Source organism: Ailuropoda melanoleuca, chromosome X (assembly GCF_002007445.2).
Source record: "Ailuropoda melanoleuca isolate Jingjing chromosome X, ASM200744v2, whole genome shotgun sequence".
Taxonomy (NCBI): Eukaryota; Metazoa; Chordata; class Mammalia; order Carnivora; family Ursidae; genus Ailuropoda; species Ailuropoda melanoleuca.
The window spans coordinates 98,662,811-98,674,716 of NC_048238.1; positions in this window are offsets into that span (position 1 = coordinate 98,662,811).

An 11,906-nucleotide genomic window follows, 5' to 3' on the forward strand; every position below is an offset into this window, starting at 1 on the left:
CTTCTTATTGTTGGGTTTTCAGCATTCTTTGTAGCTCTGTTCATTTTTCTTCATTCTTTCTTCTTTCTATTCTTTCCATTCCTCAGACTAGATCATCTTAAGTTCCTTCATTGTCCTACCGAAGCACATGTGCTGATGAGCTGCTCTAGTGAGTTTCTGATTTCAGTTGTTCTGCGTTTCATTTCTAGAATTTTCATTTGGTTCTTCTTTTCAAAAAAATAATGCTGACGGGTGCCTCGGTGGCTCAGTCAGTTAAGCGTCCAACTTTCGACTCAGGTCATGATCTCAGGATGGTGAGATCAAGCCCCGAGTTGGGTTCCAGGCTGGGCTCCGTGCTGGGCTCAGAGCCTGCTTAAGATTCTCTCTCTCCGGGAGATGGACCATGAGAGACTACAGATGCCGGGAAACAAACTGAGCGTTTCAGAGGGGAGGGGGGTGGGGATGGGGTAGCCAGGTGATGGGTATTGGAGAGGGCACGTATTGCATGGAGCACTGGGTGTTATATGCAAACAATGAATCATGGAACACTACATCAAAAACTAACGATGTACTCTACAGTGGCTAACTGAACATAATTTAAAAAATGGGAAAAAAAATATTGGCAGCTGAACTTCTGTGCAGGCTTCTCCAGTCTAAAAAAGCTGATGTGAGTGGTGCCTGGCTGGCTTGGTGGGAAGGGCATGCAACTCTTGATCTCGGGGTTGTGAGTTCAAGCCCCACCTTGGGTGTAGAGATGACAAGATTCTCTCCCTCCCTCTCCCCCTCCCCCACCTCTCTCTCTCCCTCTCTCTAAAAAATAACAATAGCCTGATACTTAACGAGGCTTCTTTCTCATACTTTCCTTTAGTTCTTTAGACATGGTTTCCTTCAGTTCTTAAATGTATTTAAAAGAGCTGACTTTAGTTCACCATCTAGTAAATCCCACATCTGAACTTCCTCAAAGACACGTTTCAAATTCATTGCTTTTTCCCTGTGTATGGACCATAATTTCTTGGGGGTGTTTTTTGTTTTGGGGGGGTTTTTTGGCATGCTTCATTTTTTGGGGTTTTTTTGCTGCAAACTGGGCATTTTAAACAATATAATGTGACCATTCTGTGAATCAAATTCTCTCTCCTCGCAGAGTTTGTTGTTCCTGTTTGTTGCTATCCTAATATGTCTGTTTAGTGACGTTTCTGAATAAATTATATGAAGTCTGTATTCCTTTTTTGTGTGCAGTCTCGAAGTCTCGGCATCACTTGGAAGGGTCTTACTAAAATGCTCCCTCTCTGGGGCGCCCGGGTGGCTCAGCCGTTAAGCGTCTGCCTTCGGCTCAGGGCGTGATCCCAGCATTCTGGGATAGAGCCCCGCATCAGGCTCCTCCGCTGGGAGCCTGCTTCTCCCTCTGCCACTCCCCCTGCTTGTGTTCCCTCTTTCACTGGCTGTCTCTCTCTCTGTCAAATAAATAAATAATCTTTAAAAAAAATAATAACATAAAATAGAATACTCCCTCTCAAACGTCAAGTCTTTTTTTTTCCCCAAAGATTTTATTTGACAGAGAGACAGCCAGCGAGAGAGGGAACACAAGCAGGGGAAACGGGAGAGGAAGAAGCAGGCTCCCAGTGGAGGAGCCTGATGTGGGGCTCGATCCCAGAACGCCCGGATCACGCCCTGAGCCAAAGGCAGACACTTAACGACTGCGCTACCCAGGCGCCCCCTCAAATGTCAAGTCTTACCACACAATTCATACAAGTTACCCATACAATTCAGCCACGCTGGTTTGTGCTTGAAGGAGAGCTTAGTTTCACGGTGCTTAAAAAGATGGGCTTGAAAGCCACGCTCCCTGGTTTGAAGTCTTACTCTGGCACTTCCCAGTTTCCTCATCTTCAAAATGGGTCTAATAACTCTCTGGCTCATAGAGTTACTGTGTGTAGAGTCATAATGATATAATAAAAGCAAGGTGCTTAAAATAAATAATGCCTGGTACAATACAAACGACACGGGCACCAATCATGAGCTGTTATTATTAGGAGTACTGGCATTATTCGATTTCTTCAACAGGCCCTTTGCACTTGGTATACCCCCTGCATGTAACTTTTCTTTCCCTAGGATTTCCTGTGGCTGGCCTCTGCTTGTCATTTGAGGCTCTGCCCAAATGTCACCTCTTCAGAGAGGCTTGAATGACTCTTTCTTAAAAATTTTTTAAAGGTTTTATTTATTTATTTATTTATTTGAGAGAGAGAGAGAGAGAACAGGCAGGGGGAGGAGCAGAGGGAGAGGGACAGGCAGACTCTGCACTGAGCACAGAGCCCAACACGGGGCTTGATCTCATGACCCTGAGATCATGACCTGAGCCGAAGGCAAGAGTCAGAAGCTCAACTAAATGTAGGCTGGAATGACTATTTAATCTAATGAAACCTTCCTTCACCATTTCATTACATTACCCTGTTTTGCTTCCTTTAGACAATGTGTCATCCTTTGAAAATATTCTATTTATTTGTTATTTCTTTATTAGATGCTTGTTCACTGTACCCCCGAATATAATGCTCCAAGAGGACAGGGACCGTGTCTACTTTTGGTTACTTGTCAGTGGAACCGTAGGGCCTATAACAGTGCCTGATGCAAAATGAGGACTCAATATGTATTTGATCATTTGATTTCCTTTGCACCACCTTTACTGAAAAAACAATACTGAAAGTTATAGGAAAGCAAATTCAAGACCTTAAAAATGGAGCAACATACTGTATTCATGGATAAGAAGACACAATATTATAAGGATAAGAATTTTCATTCCAAGTAATTTGTAATTTAAGTGAATCCCAATCATGGGTTTTTCATCGAACTCAACAAGCTAATCTCAAATCCCTATGTAGGTCAAGATGGTCAAGATAATTTTGAGAAAGAACATGATAAAGAAAGTTGGAGAAGGATAAAACTGCAAGGAGAAATAAATCCACAATTCTGGTTAAAAATGTCAATAATTCTCTCTCACAACAATTGATATAACAAGTAGACAGAAAATCAACCAGGAACCAATTTGGAAAAACACTAGCAACTACCTTGGCCTAATTGACATTTATATTATACTCTGCCCAACAACATCAGAATACACATTCTTTTCACGTGCACATGAGACATTTATTAACATATACCACCTTCTATGCCATAAAACAAAGTGTCAATACATTTTTTAAAAAATCAAATAATACAGGGGCGCCTGGGTGGCCCAGTCGGTTGAGTGCGTGACTCTTGGTTTCAGCTCAGGTCATGATCTCAGGGTCCTGGGATAGCCCTGCATTGGGCTCTGCACTCTAGGGAGTCTGCTTCTTTCCCTCTTTTAAAAAAATAAATAACTTAAAAAATGAACTATAAATAAATAAATAAATAAAAATTTAGGGGCCCCTGGGTGGCTCAGGCAGTTAAGTGTCTGACTCTTGATCTCAGCTCAGGTCTTGATCTCAGGGCCATGCGTTCGGGCCCTGCGTTGGGATTCATGCTGGGCATGGAGCCTACTTAAAAATCTCTATATTTAGAAAGAACCAAAATATGCATTAGCTGTGGGAAAGGCTAAATAAATTATGACCCAGCTTTGGGGCGCCTGGCTGGCTCAGTTGGTAGAGCACGCTACTCTTTACCTCGGGATTGTGAGTTTGAGCCCCATGTTGGGTGGAGAGATTGCTTTAAAAAAATAAAATCTTTTTTTAAAAATCCCTCAGCTTTGAATCTTGGAATCAGCCTAACCCCTCTGCTCCTCCCCCTGCCTGCTCTCTCTCTCTCTCTCTCTAATAAATAAATAAATAAATAAATAAATAAATAAATAAAACCTTTAAAAAATTTTTAAAAAAGAGTCATTCAAGCCTCTCTGAAGAGGTGACATTTGGGCAGAGCCTCAAATGACAAGCAGAGGCCAGCCACAGGAAATCCTAGGGAAAGAAAAGTACATGCAGGGGGTATACCAAGTGCAAAGGGCCTGTTGAAGAAATCGAATAATGCCAGTACTCCTAATAATAACAGCTGATGATTGGTGCCCGTGTCCGTTGTTCACGGACCCCATGTTTCACTGAAAGGGAATGAGCACCATTCTCTAGTGAAATGCAAACACCAGAGAGAAGGTATTAGACCCCCTTGTTTACTTTGCAAGGGAAAGGCCCCTGAAGAAGTTAAAGAGGCAGGCCTGAGAAAGAAAGAATATTCTATGATAATTGTTGTTAACATGCAAAAGTCACACCTCTCAACCTGTATTTCTGAGGATCTTAAAATGCAGTATCCTCGTAACACAGAGTTAAGGGCAGGCCACAGGGGAGCAAGGGATGGGGACCATAAATGAAGCATTCTTTTCACACAGGAAGTTCTCTACTATGGCATTTTTAAAGATGTCTGAATGTCTTATTGGATCAATTTACCTAAACCTGATAAAACACCGTGTAATGGAGAAAACATTGATGATGGGAAGCGAATGTTGTTTTTATTTTACTTAAAAACGTTTCTAACATTCCTAGCTCAATTATAGCTGGTGCTTCTGTCCTTATTCTTCCATTGAAAAGCATAAAAACAATAAGTAACTTCAGGATTAAGAAGGGGTTGCAAGCCCTTTAAAACTGTGAATGAAAACGTGATGGTTTGAACAATGAGAAAAAGGGGGAGGAAGAGGGAGGAGGAGGAAGCAGGAAAAAAGAAGGACAAAGAGGATGGAGAGGCCGTGATAGGAACGCTCTCTGCTTTAGAGAAAGAGGTCAACACGCAGCGTCGGGGTAGTAATATCACAAAATGGACTTCTGGAGTAGATTTGCTTGCTTTCTTTTATAAGCTTCTAGTTTCTCTTTACACTGTCAAAGCTTTTTGAAGAATATGATACTACTTCTGGCTTGTAAATTCCTGGAGGGCACAGGCCGTCTCTTACAGATTTTCCTATCTCACATAGCATCTAGAAAATTCCTAGCCACCGGTGGAGGTGCTCAATAAATGTCTGTGGAAGGAACGAGTGCAGAAGCTGGCAGATAGTCAGTATTTTTAAAAGGAGTAAAAAAATGTAGTTTAATACAATTTAAAAATGCATTTTTTCCTCATATTAGGTTAATTATGAATCCATACATCTCAAAGTGAACGTAACCTCGATTTTGCCGACATATAGTTGATGTATGTATTATTAACTTTTTAATTACTTTACTATCCACTGAAATTTTTATGGCTTGTTAAAACTTCTATTTTTCTGTGCTTCCCTGACTTTTCGTTTTGAAAGTTTCAAAACAAAAAAAAATTATAAAGAATATAGCCTTCTCTTAAATTCATCAGTTGTTACTACTTGGCCAAATTTATTTTATACAACTATTAAGTAGTCAAAAAGAACATGCTTTTGGAGCCACTTCAATAATACAAAGAGTGTTGAAGGTTTTTTGTAGAAAGCGGAGAGAGGATCTCATCAACTCTGATGAGGAAGTCCAACCTCAAACATTTCTAAGACTTTAGGGCCATGATGAAAGAGACTGCCAGACTGATTTTAGTTCACAATTTTAAATCAGCCTGAGACAAGTATACTTAAAACAGTTCTCTTTTGACATTCACATAAAACATGGCTGTATTTTTTAATTAAAACATGGAATTTTTTGGGTATAAATCTATGAATAATTTTGCTTCATGGGCATATCATATAGTTGTAGTCTTTTTTCGTTGGTGGTATATATTGAGTATATTTTTTTTAAGGGAAGTATGTGATTTATTTATTTATTTATTTTATTTATTCTTTTTATTTTACCTGCGCCATAGAGGAGAGTCGAATTTGTAAATCTAGAATTAAGTATGGCATCGGCCCTCCGCATGTCAGGGTTGAGTTCTAGCCTAGGTAATAAACATTCGAAACCCCATCATATATGTCCTGGGAATTACTCAAACATTTGAGCTAGTTTCCTGCCATGTGGTTGTCTTTGCTCACAGTGCATTGCCAGTTTTTCAATAATGAAAAAACAAAAATTTAGAACTTCGTCATTTGTCTCAGTTGAATTTTGGTGCCCCAATTTTCGTATGCAAATTAGGATAACTTATCATGATGTATCATCTGTATCAGTTTTGAGGAATATGGGTATTTATTTAGCTCTTCCACAATTCAGCATTTTCACTAACACTATCTCATTGGTCCTTCGCTATATTCCTATGAACCAGCTCAGGCTGTAGAGGGACGTGGAAATGCATTCGCCCCATGCACCCATCAAAAAATTAGACATTTTTCAGGAGGGTAGATTCGGAAAGGTGGAAATTCTTCCCACATGCTAACTGCTGGCTCGAGGAAGAGGCATCGTATTTACTAGATTGCTTCCAGGATAGAACTAAAACTAGTAGGGCGACAAGTGATAGTAATAATGACAAAGATCAATTTCAACATACATGATGTGCTGGGCACTTAAATTAGCACTTTACGTACCTTCTTTCCTTTAACAATGGAAAAGATCTTATGCCCATTTTACAGATGAGAACCTGAAGCTTTGAGATGCTGGGTAACTTGCCTAAGGTCATAGAGATAATCAGAGGTGGTGCAGGGATCTCAGTATGTGTCTGACTCCAGAGCCAGTGAACTTGTCCTCTATGCTATACTTGTTTTCTTTATGTCATACTGCCTATATATATAGCAAATGGAATTACCTGAAGGAGTCATTCCAGAATGCTTTAGGGGTGAACAGAGAACTGTCTCAAGGGTGTGAACCACTAGATGTTGGCCATGCAAACTAGTGAACAAGGTCTTGGCTCATATTGAACACTGCAATGGAGCAGGGAGAACTGGGGGCATTCTGAGCATTCTGGGAAAAAAGCATGGGCATTTGTCCTGGAAGAGAACAAGAGGTAGTGGCTGACAGTTCCTAGCAGTCAGGAAGGTGAGGTGGCACCCAGAATCCACATGGGTCAAGAGTGGAAAAGAAGCTAAGTAACACTATCCATCTAGTTGCTCAAATCCAAACTGATCAGTCAGCTTCAATTTGTTCCTCTTTTTTCACTTAACCTCCTTCAACTGGTTCACTGGGAGGTCCCATCGGCTCTACGGCCAACATATGTGCTAAACGTCTCCATGTCTCCATCACCAGCATCCTGGTCTAGGTCTTCCTCATCTTGCCTGTCGATAACTACAATGGCCTCCAGCTGGTCGTGCTGACTCCAGCCTTTGTTCCTAGGGCCTATTCTCAACAAGAAGCTAGAGCGATCTTGGGAGAGTGTAAACCAGGTCATGCCATTCCTCTGCTCAAAACATTTCAGGGGTTCCCTCACTGCTTTTAGCATAAAGACACCTTCCTTCCCAAGACCTAGAGAGACCCCGCATGGCCTGGCCCCCATTTGCCTCCCCAGCCTCCACTCACCCCACATTCACGCTTGCTCTCCCCATGCTCCAGGAGATACAGGACAGCGGTTAAGAGACTGGACTCTGTGGCCTCACTTTCCGGACTTGAATCCTGGCTCAATCACTTAACACCTCTGACCTCGGGCAACTTACTCAAGGTTTCTGTACCTCAATTTCTCCCATCTATAGGATGGAAATAATAATAGTGCCTGGCTCATAGTTACTAACTCATTTAATTCTCTCAATTAAATGTCTGGAATATCGTGAGTATTACTATTATTATGATGATGATGATGATGCCCAACTCAGTCCTGCTTCAAGGCACTTACACTTGCTGGCTCTTTCTGCCTAGAATGTTCTTATCCCAGGTCTTCACTAGGCCAGCACCTTATTCTTCCTTAAGACCACAGCACAAATACCATCTTACTAGAAAAGCACCCCTGACCTCTCCCACCCCAACTCAGTCAACTAGGTTACAATACCTGCTTCTATTGCTGTCACGGCACTAAAATTTGGTAAGTGAATGAACAAATGCACCTGTCTTCTCAGGGACCACATTAGAATGTAGAATGTAGTTATAAGGTTCTTCGCAACCTTGACTGAGCTTAAGGAATCAGAAACCTCTGTTTTAGAAAGCTAGCTTTATGCTGCTTGTTTATTCCGTAATTGTATCCTTTTTTTTTTAAAGATTTTGATTATTTATTTGACAGAGATAGAGACAGCCAGTGAGAGAGGGAACACAAGCAGGGGGAGTGGGAGAGGAAGACGGGCTCCCAGTGGAGGAGCCTGATGTGGGGGCTCGATCCCATAACGCCGAGATCACGCCCTGAGCCAAAGGCAGACGCTTAACCGCTGTGCCACCCAGGCGCCCCTGTATCCTTTTTTATATCCCCTTAGTGATTAGTAAAGTTCTCTTGGAAAATGTCAGGTCTCCCGGCTGTGCTAAGGACAGAGAGGGGTTTTTGTGTCAAACTGGGCCAGACTCCGAGACTAGGAACGGGGAGAGTGAGAGAGGCGTGGGGAATCCAAGGGAGAAAGCCCCAGGAGTGTGGGGAGGAAACAAGGACTGAGGGCACAGCTATAGCCTGGTGAGTCTTCTTAGGGGAACTGTCATGGTTTGCAGCCGATTGCGTTTATAAGGATGGCTGAGCCCTCACCGGCCCCATGTGTCGCAGCCGTGGAACAGAAGTCCTGCCGTGGAGGGGAGAGCGTCACACTCTACTTAGCGGGCAGTAGGCGCACTGTGACTCACCATAGCACACGCTTATTACATCCCTACTGTGTGCTAGGTGCTATGTTAAGCCTTCACACCCCACATGGATCTTTTGAGGGTCATTTTAGAGAGAAGGAAACTGAGGCTCAGGGAGCTTAAGTGACTGCCCTAAGGTCACAGGACTAGTATACAGAATTTACACCCGAGTCTGTGCTTTTAACAGCCTCCCCATTTGATGAATAGTGAATCTCTAAGTTCCTTGCTGACTACAAGATGGTGTGTTTTAGGGACAACTACACTTCAAAAAAACTTTCCACTTCAACCCTAATCATCATGCATTAAAGCAACAAATACTGTGAATTAAAAAACAAGACTGTATGTTTTACAAAATTACAAAATTCAATCAAAAAAGAAAACAAATTGTTTCAAACTCAAGCATAACGCTAGCATAGTGGTTCTCAGGCAGGGACGATTTTGAGCTCACGGGGACATTTGGCAAGTTCTGGGGACATTTTTCATTGTTATGACTTAGGGGCCCGGGCTGCTACTGGCATCTAATGCGTTGGGGCCAAGGAGGCTGCTACAGAGCCCAGAAGGTACAGGACAGCTTTCTATAACAAGGAACTGCGCGGTCTGAAATGTCAGTAGTGTGATAAGGTTGGAAAACCCTGCCGTTGAAAGAATGTTTAAGGTGAAAAAGGAATAGGCTTCTTTGGAAAAAATGTCTCAGAGGAAATGGAACAGTTCTAGGTACCACTCTTCATCTCCCCCTCGTGATGGGCTAGTTCAAAAATTAAACAGAAAATATGCCTTTTGTAGTCTACCAAGGTGAGTCAAAATCAGCTAAGTCCTCTGAAACTTCTCATTCTCCAAGTAGAATGAAGCAAACTGTTGAACTACGGAACTGACAGCCCGTGAATTTGTCTGCCAACACATTCTTTGCTCCTTTAAGTCCCATGAAGCCAGGGTGGCAGGGTTCAGAAACCTGTCTGAAGCCATAAGAGACTCTTAACTCCGGGGAACAAACTGAAGGTTGCTGGAGGGGAGGTGGGAGAGGGGACGGGGTAACTGGATGGTGGGCATTAAGGAGGGCACTTGACCAAATGAGCACTGGGTGTTAGAGGCAGCTGATGAATCACTAAATTCTACCTCTGAAAATTAATAATACACCACGTTAATTAAATTGGATTTAAATAAAAATTTAAATTTAAAAAAAAAAACCACAAAATCTGTTTGAGCTCATGACTCTGGGCCAGCCCTGACCTCTCGCTACCATCTTAGCAGAAAGAGCTTCTCCAAGGGCCTGAGACACTGGAGTCCTAGTTCCGTGAATGGTAGCTTCGATTTTGATTAAAATTCTTTAGCCACAGTCATATTTCCTTTGGTCTCTGTGGTGAACCGTGTGAAATGAATGAATGCGTCAGCACACACAAGGAGCAAGGAGATAGGCCTCTGACAATTCTAAGCAGCTCACAAAGTTGTTCCATAATTGTGAATTCAGGGCACAGTTTTGACGCCCAGAAACAAACGGTTTGCAAAAACTCATCTTGGTGCTCTTTTTTCCAAAAGGTTGACGATAACTATTGCTTTGTTAAACTTTATGAATTACATTTCAAAAGAAATCACTCTAATCCACTTTCTATTGATGACAGCAAGATTAACTGTTGCCTCAAACTCCTGTCCCTCCCACAATGACTAACAAAGTATTCGTAAGTCTTGCCCAGGGATCCACCCGCTCATTAAAAAGGCCCATGTTGCAAATACCAATCTGGAAACCTTCTATTGGCTTCTAGAACAAATACAAATAAGCAGATTATGTCGTTTATCCCCTCTCTCTTTGTATCTGCAGTTAGATGTGTGGAATAGAATGTGATGAAATAGACAGATTTTAAGGAAATAGTAGCACACAGAAATTTTGCTGCTGAGGAAAATATGCATTTTAAGGGGTGCAACCACCAATAAAAGGTCCTGCCAGGGGCTGGGAGTTGGAGAGAGTGGGAAGTAATGATTCACTGGGTACAGCATTTTATTTTGGGTGAATGATCATGGTTATTTTTCATTTGGTTTGGTTTGGATTTGGGTGTTTTAATTAGTAGGTGTTTCAGTATGATTGGATTAGGACTGGATTTAGTTATGAGAAAAAGTTAACTTTAAAAATTTACTCTTTTAACCATTTAAAAGGGTACAGTTCAGTGATATTAGGTATATTCCTATCATCGCTATCCTTGATGAACATGTTTTGTAAGTGAACAGCGGTGGCGGTTTTACAACATTGAGAATGTACTAAATACCGCTGAATTGTTCACTCTAAAATGACCAGTTTTATGTGGTGTAAAGTGCACGTCAATTTTTTTTAAAGTGTATGTATGTGGCTGTCGAAATATATGGTTCTATAGCGTACATTCAACTTGGTGTTCACAGGGTTAACCTGCAACTCCATCATCACAAAATGCCTCATGCATGTTTGCATACTTAAGGTGTTTATACATATTATAATTTTCTCCCCCTTTTTGATAAAACAGGATTTAAGCTAATAAAGGTAACCCAATTACCAGGAAATATAATCCAAGAATATTAAAAATATGTCATTGAATTTTAAATGATTGGTGAACCTAACTACTGGGAATGCAAGATGTGTCCTGAATGTTTAAGTCAATTCCAGTCCTTCAGCTCTGTAATGAACAGCAGTAGGTCTTTCATGCACTGAAACCAATATGATTTTTTCCCTACCTTGCCTGTCTATTTCAGCTGAAAGAAAAAGGGAGGGGAAAAAACACTCTGATGAAATACTCGACCTTTCTATTTATTGTAGATCACTTCCGCACTGCTTCGGGCAACTGGCTTTTTGTCCAGGTGTCTTGTTTATCTCTCCCTGTGTTATGGTGATAACCCAACCATTCTGAAATCCCCATCTGCAAAACCAGGTGGGAAACTGACACAGCATTACTACATTCCTCTAGAGCCCCTTTTGAAAAAGCCTTCGACAGAAATAGATAACCTCCCTTCTCCAAGTCCAACATAAGGCAGAGATTTCAGAGAAAAATTTCATGTATGGTTAATTCGTCGAACCCCCTTACCCTCCCCAAAGGCCAATGTCTCTCCTGGGGCGTTTAGTATTTCCCTAAACAACACACAACACACAGAGAATCAGAAAAGTGGAAAGAAGTAACTCTGGGCCAGTGCTAAAATCTTGGAGAGACAGCGCGCGCGCACACACACGAACACACATACACACACGCAGCCTTAAAGCCTGGTGCCTTCCCTCAGGCTGGTTTTTTCTACTCCCTCTTTTCTGCCTGGCTGCATGTGTTGGGGGAGGGGCCAAAGGCAAAGTTCGCTTTGCTTCCTTTCTTTGCCTGCAACCCCGGCTAGGATCCCCCGAGTTCCCTCCCCCCC